General features: G+C 40.8%; 1 pseudogene across 1 annotated transcript in view; it reads right to left on the bottom strand.

Annotated features, from left to right (window-relative positions):
- The window catches only part of LOC143297641 (organic cation transporter protein-like), a 29,469-nt pseudogene extending 18,864 nt beyond the window's left edge, over window positions 1-10,605 (bottom strand). The window contains exons 1-4 of the transcript XR_013057298.1: window positions 10,484-10,605; window positions 5,359-5,584; window positions 3,603-3,706; window positions 1,571-1,725 (exon numbers count right to left, since the gene is read on the bottom strand). The product of XR_013057298.1 is annotated as an organic cation transporter protein-like (transcript). The remainder of the gene's footprint in view (window positions 1-1,570; window positions 1,726-3,602; window positions 3,707-5,358; window positions 5,585-10,483) is intronic.
- Window positions 10,606-12,500: the final 1,895 nt, after the last annotated feature.

Consider the following 12,500-nt stretch of genomic DNA (forward strand, 5'->3'; position numbering starts at 1 on the left):
AGGATATTGAAATAAGTATAATAACAAGAATGGGTTGTGGTGGGTTTTTTTTTACCCAGCCCTGGGTTACAAAAATAAAGAGAGAGAGAGTGTGTGTGTGTGTGTGTGTGTGTGCGTGTGTGTGTGTGCGTGTGTGTGTGTGTGTGTGTGTACGCGCGCGCGCGCGTGCGTGCGTGTGTATGTGTGTGAGAGAGAGAGAGTGAAGTAGGGTGTGTTCGTGATCAGATATACGTATACGTCCATGAGAGAGAGAGAGAAAAAAAAAAAAAACAGACAGGCAGGCAGCGACAGAGACAGACAGACAAAAAGACAGAAAAAGTGACAGACAGACAAGAGAGAGCAAGCAGAACACTTCTGAAATGCCAAAGATTCCAAGTACGTCTGAACACAAATTACATTAATTGGCGAACACTGATAGATAAGCTGCTTGTCCTTCATGCTTGATGCCATTTGAGCACATTTGTAGGAAGATAAGGAGTGGATCTACACAAGTAGTGTATCGACAATTAGAGTTGTATCAAAGTGCGTCTGATTGTTAAGATTGTGTGTGTGTGAGTGTGTGTGTGTGTGTATGTGTGTGTGTGTGTGTGTGTGTGTGTGTGTGTGTGTGTGTGTGTGTGTGTGTGTGTGTGTGTGTGTCTGTGTCTGTGTGTCTGTGTCTGTGTCTGTGTGTCTGTGGGTGTGTGTGTGTGCATGCCTAGGCCTACGTGCGTGTGCGTGCGTGACAGAGAGACAGAGAACTGAGCAGTACAGAACAGAAGAGAGACAGACAGAGAGACAGACAGACAGACAGACTGACATACATACATGCATACATACATACATACATACATGCATGCATACATACATACATACAGACAGACAGACAGCCAGGTAGAGACAGATAGAGAGAGAGAGAGAAAAAGACAGACAGGGAAAGAGAGAGAATGAATAGGGAGAAGGAATTGAAAAGAAAAAAAAAGAGAGAAACAAAAAGAATGGAATAAAAAAAAAAAGAAAAAAAAGGGAGTGAAACTGTTGATCTACCTTTGTAACAATCTGTCACATTCGCGGATGAAACGAAGATAACCAAAACTGTGGATCTGAACTGAGTGATACAAAGAAAGAGAGATGTACACTTTGGTCAAGAGAGAGAGAGGAGGGAGTTGGAATTCAAGGTCAAACAACAGAACAAATAAGAGAGAGAGAGAGATGAACATGCCGTAATGATTTCATGTCACGAAATCATGGGCAGCTATTAAGTTTTTGTTTCATTCGATTTTTTGTTTAATTGCTTTCCCTTTCCTGTGACACATACCCCTCCGGCTCCTCCCCCCCCCCCAACCCCGCCCCCTAGCCCACCCACGCACAGACACACAGACACACATACATACATATATACGACGTACATACAAACACACACACACACACGCACTCGCACACACACACACACACACACACACACTCACAAACACTCGCACACACACACACACACACACACACACAAACACACACACACACACACACACACACACACACACACACACACACACACACACACACATTCCTTTCCACGACTTCATTAACGCACAGATGACATAGCAGCAGAGGTAGCTGCCAGTGGTTGTCCCCCCTGCCAGAAACCGCAGCGCCATCAAGGCCGGCAGTGACGTCACGAACACCATCCCCATCACAGTGGCCAGCAACGCCAACAACATGGCGGCGTACACACGACGACGGCCGAGACTGAAAGAAAGAGTGTTTAAATTGTTTGTTCCTCGAATAAGCAAAGAAGCAAAACACACAAAGACATTCAGTTTCATCAAATGGACATCAGCAGCAGCAGCAACAGCAACAAAAGCAACAACAACAACAACAACAACATTAAATGCCCATCCAGTACGGTTTTGGTATGCATGTGTGGGTGTGGTGTGTGTGTGTGTGTGTCTTCATGTTTTGCATTTATTTGCTTATTTATCATCATTGCTGTCTTTTTTTTGTCTTTTTTTTTTGTATATATATATATATTTATTATTATTATTATTATTATTATTATTATCACTACTACCTTTTTCTATATTATAATTATTATTTATTTATTTATGTAAGCTTATCTATTATTTATTCCCCCCCTTTTTTTTTCTTTTTTTTTTTCTTTCTCAAGGCCTGACTAAGCGCGTTGGGTTACGCTGCTGGTCAGGCATCTGCTTGGCAGATGTGGTGTAGCGTATATGGTTTTGTCCGAACGCAGTGAGGCCTCCTTGAGCTACTGAAACTGAAACCAGTACGGTTGTCTTGATGATGATGTTGATGTATGATTGTTGTTGTTGTTGTTGTTGTTGTTGTTGTGCTGTCATCATCATAATCACCAGCATGAAGTGATATCGTCATCAATTAAGTAACGTGACACGATATGACAGAACACGGCACGATTCGATACGATACGATACGATACGATACGATACGATACGATACGATACGATACGATACGATACGATACGATACGATACGATACGATTCGATACGATACGATACGATACGATACGATACGATACGATACGATTCGATTCGATTCGATTCGATTCGATTCGATTCGATTCGATTCGATACGATACGATACGATACGATACGATACGATACGATACGATACGATTCGATTCGATACGATACGATACGATACGATACGATACGATACGATACGATACGATACGATACGATACGACAAAAGAACACAGATTGACAGAACAAAAAGTACGGAATGCCATTTTCTGTATCAGTGGTAAGCATCCTTCAGTCTAAAGAGACTATAGACCGAGTGGTTCTTCTGGCGCAAGGTCAGTTGTGAACTGACAGGCCAGTTCGAGAATGGCAGTCTCTCCCACTCTTCAATAACCAGATTCTATATATATATGTGTGTGTGTGTGTGTGTGTGTGTGTGTGTGTGTGTGTGTGTGTGTGTGTGTGTGTGTTGGGGCTCATGTACGTTTATGTGTATTTGACTGTGCTTTCATATCTGTGAAACTGCATGTTTGGTGCATATCTGTTATGCATATGTGTGTGTATGTGTGAATGTGTGTCTGCATTTTTTTTACATTTATTTGCTTATTTATCATTATTGTCTTCTTCTTCTTCTTCTTCTTCTTCTTATTATTATTATTATTATTATCATTATTATATTTATTTATTTATTTTTAATTATTATTATTTAGTTAGTTAGGTTGGGTTTTGTTGTTGTTGTTGTTGTTTTTTTTGGGGGGTTGTATGCTTATAGTTGACTTCATATTAGTAGGAGTAGTAGTAGTAGTGGGTCTTTTTTGTGCATTTTTCTTCTTTTTTTCTTTTTTTTTCTCAAGGCCTGACTAAGCGCGTTGGGTTACGCTGCTGGTCAGGCATCTGCTTGGCAGATGTGGTGTAGCGTATATAGATTTGTCCGAACGCAGTGACGCCTCCTTGAGCTACTGAAACTGAAACTGAAACTCATCGACACTGACCCATGTGGAACGCCATACTTAAGACATGATGGTGCTGCCCTCGAGCCCTCCACACATGGGCGCGTGCGTGCGCCCCCCCCCCCCCCCCCCCCCCCCACACACACACACACACATCTATATATACCAACTTACTGGTCTCCACTGACGCTTGTTAGAAAAGCGCCCACGAACTTTCCAGCAAAAATCATCATGCTGGTGTGGGATCGGTACATCTTCTTGTCACAGACCAGGTTCAGCTGTTGACAAACCATGCAACAACAGCAGTTCTGTGAAATGTATCATCCTCAACTCGTCTTCCTTGTTGTTGTTCTTCTTCTCCTCCTCCTACTCTTCCTCCTACTCCTCCTCCTCCTCCTCCTTCCTCTTCTCCTTAAGGCCTTCTTCTTCTTCGTCATCTCCATCTTCTTCTCTTTCTTCTTTTCCCTTCGACTGCGTTCGTTGACTCCAGCTCCACACTTTCTCACTGTTATCTATACAACAGCAATGTCATTTCACTTCACTTTATACCATTTTGCATTCCTGGCATAGTTGCGTACTCAAGAAAGACTGCAACTCATTTTCTCTCTGTTATATATATATATATATATATATATATATATATATATATATATATATATATATGTGTGTGTGTGTGTGTGTGTGTGTGTGTGTGTGTGTGTGTGTGTGTGTGTGTGTGACAGAGAGAAAATGAGTTGCAGTCTTTCATATATATATATATATATATATATATATATATATGCAACAACAATATTATTTTACTTTAATTTGCCTTTTGGGCATAGTTGGGTATTAAAAAAAACACCTATGAAACGATCTACTCAAGACCATATTCGCCTTAAAAGATCTAAAGATTCTCTCTCTCTCTCTCTCTCTCTCTCTCTCTCTCTCTCTCTCTCTCTCTCTCTCTCTCTCTCTCTCTCTCTCTCTCTCTCTCTCTCTCAAGGCCTGACTAAGCGCGTTGGGTTACGCTGCTGGTCAGGCATTTGCTTGGCAGATGGTGTGTAGCGTATATGGATTTGCCCGAACGCAGTGACGCCTCCTTGAGCTACTGATACTGATACTGATACTGATACTCTCTCTCTCTCTCTCTCTCTCTCTCTCTCTCTCTCTCTCTCTCTCTCTCTCTCTCTGGCGTCGAAAAAGGACCCCAGCTGAAAATGGCTGTGGCCTGTCAAACAAACTGATGTCAGTGTTCGTGTCAGTGTTTGGCTTTGGTGGACATGACTATGGAGCTCCGTGTACAACGTCACCAAGTGAAAATATTAACTCTGTGTCTACAGGGCTTTACTGCTGGTTGAAGATGATCTTTCAACCGCTGCTGACCCTGGATGAAGATTGTCTCACTATGTTACCGACTGGTGAATAGATGAAGCGGCTTTGAATGTAGATGCTTGGTGTTCATGGTGGGTATATATGTATGATAGTCAGTCGTGTCCGACTATGACCATCAGAACAGCAGAGGAGGCAACTGCTGTTCCGACTATTTGGGCTAGAATTTGATTATAGTGGAGAGTGTCTTGCCCAAGTACATCCCCGCTCTCTCGGCCAAGAGGGTTTTTAGGACAGTCGGCGTTGGGATGGTTCCCAAAGCTAAGGCCAACTAGCCCACAAGGCTGCAGCACTAGGAGCCAGTGCAATTTTGCCTCCTAGTTTGAGAGTCATAGTCCTTCACAAAAGACTAAGCTGTAAATGGTTTCCCATTGACTGGAGAAACCACTGATAATACAGCTCTCACTTTGCTGTTGGCCCAAATGTAAACTGATGTCAATCTGTGATATAAGCCGAGTGGTGGGTAGAACAGGGCTGAACACTGGAGGCACGAGGTATACCTACCCTATATCGACGCCAAACGAAATAGGTTATAAATCATCCAAGCATTCGAACTTACCCTGGAGGTGAGGGTTTCCGTGAACGTGGACCTGTCATAGACCCACTGCTCACACGCCTTCTCAGTTCTGTTAAGGTGGCTCCAAGCTTCTGGCACCGTGACGTCAAACACGGTACACTTAGAGTAGTGTCCATCTGGCGTCACGGGGATGGTTTGGTTGATCAGCCACGCGTGTTGTTCGTTCTGAACTTTGTACGTGTCATTCGGGAGGCCTGGTATCTTGCACCTGCAAACAGTCATCGCGGTGTATAGGTGTGTTAATGGCATGGCAAACCTCGCTGACCCCGAAGACGGAGGAGGAAGAAGAATGGTGACAGTATGTTTAAGAGGATCGTTAACTCTCTCCATACGAACGGCGAAAGAGACGACGTTAACAGCGTTTCACCCCAATTACCACCATCAAAATATTGCAAGTGGAAGGCTCTTATACTGAAGAGGTGAATGTGGACAAAGAATACCACAATTCTGACGACAGAAGCTAAAGGTTGGGTCATTCAGACACCCACTGGACATCCGAGGAGTCTGTGTCGAGGAGAAGAGAGGGCTGGCCGTACTGAGTGAGTTAATGGCATGGCAAACCTCGCTGACCCCGAAGACGGAGGAGGAAGAAGAATGGTGACAGTATGTTTAAGAGGATCGTCTACCAGTATAGAGAATGTGAGGGTCTGGGTTCGAATCCCGCTCTCGCCTTTTCTCCCAAGTTTGACTGAAAGTTCGAACTGAGCGTCCAGTCGTTCGGATGAGACGATAACCCGAACCACTGTGTACAGCATGCACTTGGTGCACTGGAAAAGAACCCAGGGCGACAAGTGTTGTCCTATGGCAAAAGTCTGTAGAAGAAATCCACTCTGATTAGTACAAGTATATATGCATGCACTCAAGGCCTGACTAAGCGTCTTGGGTTATACTGCTGGTAAGGCATCTGCCTATCAGATTGTAGGACTGGTACATTCTTTCGAGATAAAAAGATAGCATATTTTTTTATGACCACGCACATAGGGCAATATTTTCGTTGCTGCAAACTGCAAGAAAGCAGGAACTATTCCAACACGTTGTTAGACATGTATCAGACAAAGGTTGACGCCTACCCGTTCTCATTTGTGGATGTGAAATAATGGGATATGAGAATCTTAATGTGTTAGAAAAACTGCAAATGAAGTTTCTGAAAACACTTTTCCATTTACCCCGAAACAGACTGTCAAATATATTGCTTGGAGAAACAGAGACATTTCCCATTTCAGGTCTTGTTAAGTAAAAATGGTGCGTTTTTGATCAGGATTGATTAACGATGTAACTGATAAACCATAATGTAAAGCATGTTCTGTTTTATACATGCTATTTTCATGTGCATATTTCCCATCAAAGTGGCTAAACTTTATCAAGAATATCTTGATTAACAGCGGTTATGGCTGTGTTTGGTTTTCACAAACATTCCATATTAAGGATTTCTTTTGTCGACTTATCACGCAAAGTCTAAAAGATATGTACACTCAGTCATGGAGCAAATCGCTTAAAGATAGTACTAACTGTCTGTTCTATAAGAGCATCAAAAATAAGCTTTGCCAAGAAAAATATATCTCACAACTTCCAGATACATACATATAGCCTTTAATAAAGTTTCGTTGCAGTGACCATAAACCAATATATCAACGAAATAGGAAGAAGAGAAGGCAAAAATCAGAGAATTTGCAGGGAATGTAATATGGGAACTGTTGGGGATGAATTTCATTTTATTTCAGATGTTCCCCCCCCCCCGTACCCCCCACCCACCCCCAAAAATCGAAATGAAATGATACCACATAGATATAAATTAGATAAATGTTCGGTTTATACAATTTATTTCGTGCTTGGAAGAAAACACAACTTCAGTAAATTCCTAAAACTTGGAGAGGGTGTGTAACTACAGCTACATGTAGAATATACTTGTCAGTATGTTGAAGTTTAATTTGTTTTGTTGCAAATCATTATCATTAGCGCGCGCACGTGTGTGTGTGCGCGGACACGCGCGCGCGCGGATGTGTGTGTGTGTGTGTGTGTGTGTGTGTGTGTGTGTGTGTGTGTGTGTGTGTGTGTGTGTGTGTGTGTGTGTGCGTTTTTGCGTGTTTCGGAGACATTGTTGTGCTGAAGGTGTGATTCAATGAGTATGTTTTATTATTGTATCCTCCACATCCCAAAAGGGGCAAAAGGGTTAAATTTCTTTGAATCTTTGAAAGATGTGGTGTGGCGTATACTGGCTTTAGTCCGAAAGCTGCGACGTCTACTTGAGAAACTTTAACTGAAAAACCTAAAGACGGCTGATTTCACAGGAGCTCCCACCTCGAACAAGAGTCTGACTGCTCTGACTACCGCCACGAGCAAAAGGTCATAGCACAATTCTTCCGACCAGCGCTACGAAGAACAAATTAATGGACAAACGCTGTGAAATTTCCGAACACTGTGGAGTGATAGCCAAGAGGTAACGCGTCCGCCTAGGAAGCGAGAGAATCTGAGCGCGCTGGTTCGAATCACAGCTCAGCCGCCCATATTTTCTCCCCCTCTACTAGACCTTGAGTGGTTGTCTGGACGCTAGTCATTCGGATGAGACGATAAACCGAGGTCCCGTGTGCAGCATGTACGTAGCGCAAGTAAAAGAACCCACGGCAACAAAAGGGTTGTTCCTGGCAAAATTCTGTAGAAAAATCCTCTTCCATAGGAAAAACAAATATAACATCACGCAGGAAAAAATACAAAAAAAGGGGTGGCGCTGTAGTATAGCGACGCGCTCTCCCTGGGGAGAGCAGCCCGAATTTCACACAGAGAAATCTGTTGTGGCAAAAAGAAATACAAATACAATACAAATACAACCTTTCCATTAAAGCGCGCAAACCAGTACATCATTAAAGTCAACTCCATCGTCATAGTCACTGAGTTAGGATTCTCAGAGCCCCCCTCAGCAAGAAGGACAGAAGACAGTTGGCCAGTTACATGGTGTTCAGACAGCATGTCTATATCATATTAACATGACTTGTAATTTACTGACGTATGTACTTAATCAGATATATCAAAGTAAAATGGTCAAAAAAGATTGTGTTATTAATTTGTGTTTGATAAACCAGGTACTGTGAAAATGATATATTTTGAAAAGTGTTAAGATAATTATTATATACGCGAAGGTGCTACAAAGAGTTACCGAATAGATATGAATATTCAAAATTACATCCATACAGCTCAAAGAGTTCACACTCCCACCCCCCATCCCCAACCCCACCCCTTTTTTTTTAATTTTAATTGTATTTTTTTTTACGTCTAATATAACTGATAGTGAAAAGACGCTAAACTAAAGAACGAACGAACACACACGAACCACAAACACACACACACACACACACACCTTTAGACACTTGTGATGCATGACATGTTGATCAAAGCTTTTTACCCGAATGAACTGCTTCCCTGCTAGTGTACGCACAACGTCATGTGAGAAAAACCATTACAGTATTTCACTGAGTCTACATCACTGGCATCATCGCTCAAACAAATATCTGTTCACTGATTATTTCATACTGACGTCAGTGCTACCTCTCCAGTGTTCATTTGCGGATACGACAAGACGAGACAAGACAAGACAATACGTTGTTTTTGTTGTTGTTGTTGTTGTTTTTTTGTTTTTTTTGTTGTTGTTTTTTTTTTTTTTTGGGGGGGGGGGGGTTGTTGGGTGGTTTTTTTTTTGGTTTTTTTGGTTTTGTTGTTGTTGTTGTTTGTTTGTTTCAGGAAACCCCATCGGGATACATGAAAGTGTGATGTTATTCGTATAACTAACATAAAACACTAAGCACACATGGTATTGTTTCAACAATCAATCAGAATTGCCATACCATCTGATGTTAAGAAATACTCTCATAGGAAACAACAAGAACAACAACAAAATCCATGTATTACCAGCAAGCAATCGATTCTTCATTATCCACAGCACTCAAGCCAGAAGCAATTGGGCATCTATGCCATACGCAAATTATATGTATTTACAAAACGAATCTATGAACAAGTCGTCTCAGATAGATAGATAAATGAAGTTTGTCGAGGTAATCTCACAAATACTTCACTCGAAAGATGATTATACGAGTCAACAACTCATAACTAATGGACAGGAGTTTTTTTTTTTTTTTTTTTGTTTTTTGTTTTTTAAACATCTGTTATTTTTCACAGTAAAACTTTGGCAAAGATCTTTTTCTTCCCTATTCAAAAGTTGGACAGTTTAAAAAAAAAAAAAAGAAAAAAAAGCGAAAAAAAAGCGTGGTACGCATTCAAACTTTATACAAAGTCTGTCTTCATTGATGGCAGGGGTTTGGTATTCTCTCCTTTTGAATAGTGAGTCTTCCATTCAACATTCTAAACTTCCAAAATCTACAAGCTCGCGTTACTGGCCAGAAATCTGAAACAGAACTTTTCAAAGGAAAAGCTGACTTTACACAGCTTATATTTACAATGCATGTTGCTTTCTTTATAAAAGTAATAAGAGAGGCAAGGCCTTCAAGAGTAAAACACACAAGCTTTTTATGTATTGAGCATAATTTCAAAATTTCTCTCAGTTTAAAGCAAATTAAGTCCCCTAGCATTAATTACAGAGTAATTTCCCTTTTTTACTATCTGCACCAAAATGTTTCCAAAATAAATAAAACTTCCATGCTTAGCAAAAGAAGTTCCTGTTTGAACAAAAAATGATAATAATGACTGCTCTTGTTGTTGGGTCAGAATATCAGATCAAAGTGCCAAGTTTAGAGAATACAAAAAATATAAATATAACAGTAAATGCAGTTTGCATATAATTAGGCTTCATTATTTTTTTGTGTGCCCATTCCAGAGGCGCAATATTGTTTTATACAAGATGACTGGAAAGAACTGAATTTTTCCTATTTTTATGCCAAATTTGGTGTCAACTGACAAAGTATTTGCAGAGAAAATTTCAATGTTAAAGTTTACCACGGACACGCACACACACACACACACACACACACACACACGCACAGAGAGAGAGAGAGAGAGAGAGAGAGAGAGAGAGAGAGAGACAACCGAACACCGGGTTAAAACATAGATTCACTTTGTTTACACAAGTGAGTCAAAAAACAGTCACAACGAAGAGTATTACCTGTGTTTAGGAATGACCATGGTGATGACAGGTGACGTATTCTGGATGACCACACAACCGGCTGTCAGACAGATCAAACCTACCAAACGTTTTTGGTACTTTCCGAACTCGCCCGCCTCGTGTAAAACGTCATCAAATCTTATTCCCATGCTTCAGAATGACGACCATTAACTAACTGCACTTTAGCTGTAGTCAGAAAAAGCGTCTGTCAAAGGCATGGCTGACGGCGATGCTTTATAGCGTCGTGCGCCGGCTGGTTTGCTTTTTAGGGGCGGTTACCATTTGCTCTAGTTGTTTTCTCTCAGTTGGAATTAATTCTGGGAATTATTTCTAATTGTAATACTAATAATTAATTTTTTTTTTTAAGATAGAAAATATTTTTTAGAAAAAAAATATGATGATGATGGGTTTGACCTCATCATTCAGATTAATGTTGCTGGCTGTTTAAGTTTCCAGAGTGTTAGTCATCAATTAACCCAAATTCCCCCGTCATGCTTCCTTTGTTATGGAACTGACCAAACAATGAAGGCAGGAGGACAAGTGATTAACAAACCGTAAAAAGTGGTAGGTAGCTCTCTCAATTCACGAGGTACACAGCTTCAATTCAGTGTCGCTTACGCTTCCGATTCAGCTTGGATGGATTCACACTGGAGATGAAGTGCATTTTGTTCTCAGTTGCTAAGCACTCAAAGTTATTAGAGAAAAATATGTTCGGTCCAAAAATTATCGACACCCTTGCCTCTTTAAACTGACTTTATTGTTATCTTGTACTGACGATAGTGTTGTTAGAAATGTGTCTATTTATCTTTTTAAGCCTTTATGTATTGATAAATTGCTGTCTCTTAATCTGATCAAAGACTTATAACATTCATTTGTGTATCTTATCCAGTCCTTATGTTCATGATTATAGCTCAGATATTGTTCACATTCCCCTTCACGAGGGGCTGAGGCCTAATGTGAATAAACCTTCTTCTTCTCTCTCTCTCTCTCTCTCTCTCTCTCTCTCTCTCTCTCTCTCTTCCTTTCCATTTTGTTTTGAAATGCCCTGTCCTTACTGACATACGAATCCAGCACATTCCTAAAATATTATGCATATCCGTGTACATTTCGACTATATTTACTGATATCATCGATGGATGAAAACACTATGTGTCGTTTTGCTTTGTTTCTTTGTAAAGCATTTCAATTAAGAGAGACACTTATATACTAGTTTTGTTGGAGCTTGTTATGGAATATGCTGCACTGTTTGCATTAACAATTACAATGACACATACAATCCAAAACAAAATTTTGTTGTTACCCCCTGTTCATATGGGGCTATGGCCTTAACTGAATAAACCTTCTCTCTCTCTCTCTCTCTCTCTCTCTCTCTCTCTCTCTCTAAGTTGAGTTTATTGTTGTCAAGCACTGATGTCACTGTTGTTCGTAATTTATCTCTGTACCTGTACAAGGCTTTTAAGTTTAGAGAAATAGCAACTTTCTCATGTGTTCTATTACTTTTGATTAATGCTTGGTTTTTGTTTTTCGTTTGATTATTATATGTTTCGCACTTTATGTTGTGTATATTATGCATTGTTCGCACACACCTTCATTAGGGGCCATGGCCTATAATGAATAAATCATCCGTATCCGTATCTCTCTCGCCTTCCATGTATGATTGTGTGAAAATGTAAAAATTAGTGTAATTACATGTGGGGAAAGAATGGTTAACCGAACGAGTGCACAAGCTGTATCAAACAAGGCGACGCATTCAGGCCTGTTTTATTTTCTCTCTCTCTCTTTAATAATGAATATGCACGACAAGTTATGCTTCATTAGCCTCTGACACAACTTGATGAGCTTGCGCACGCACACACTCGCATGCTCGCTCGTGCAAGCACACATAATAAAACAACCGCAAACACACACACACACACACACACACACACACACACACACACACACACACACACACACACAAACACACACACACACACACACACACACACACACACACACACACACACACACACACACA

The sequence above is a fragment of the Babylonia areolata genome, chromosome 23 (genome assembly GCF_041734735.1).
Source record: "Babylonia areolata isolate BAREFJ2019XMU chromosome 23, ASM4173473v1, whole genome shotgun sequence".
NCBI classification, from domain to species: domain Eukaryota; kingdom Metazoa; phylum Mollusca; class Gastropoda; order Neogastropoda; family Buccinidae; genus Babylonia; species Babylonia areolata.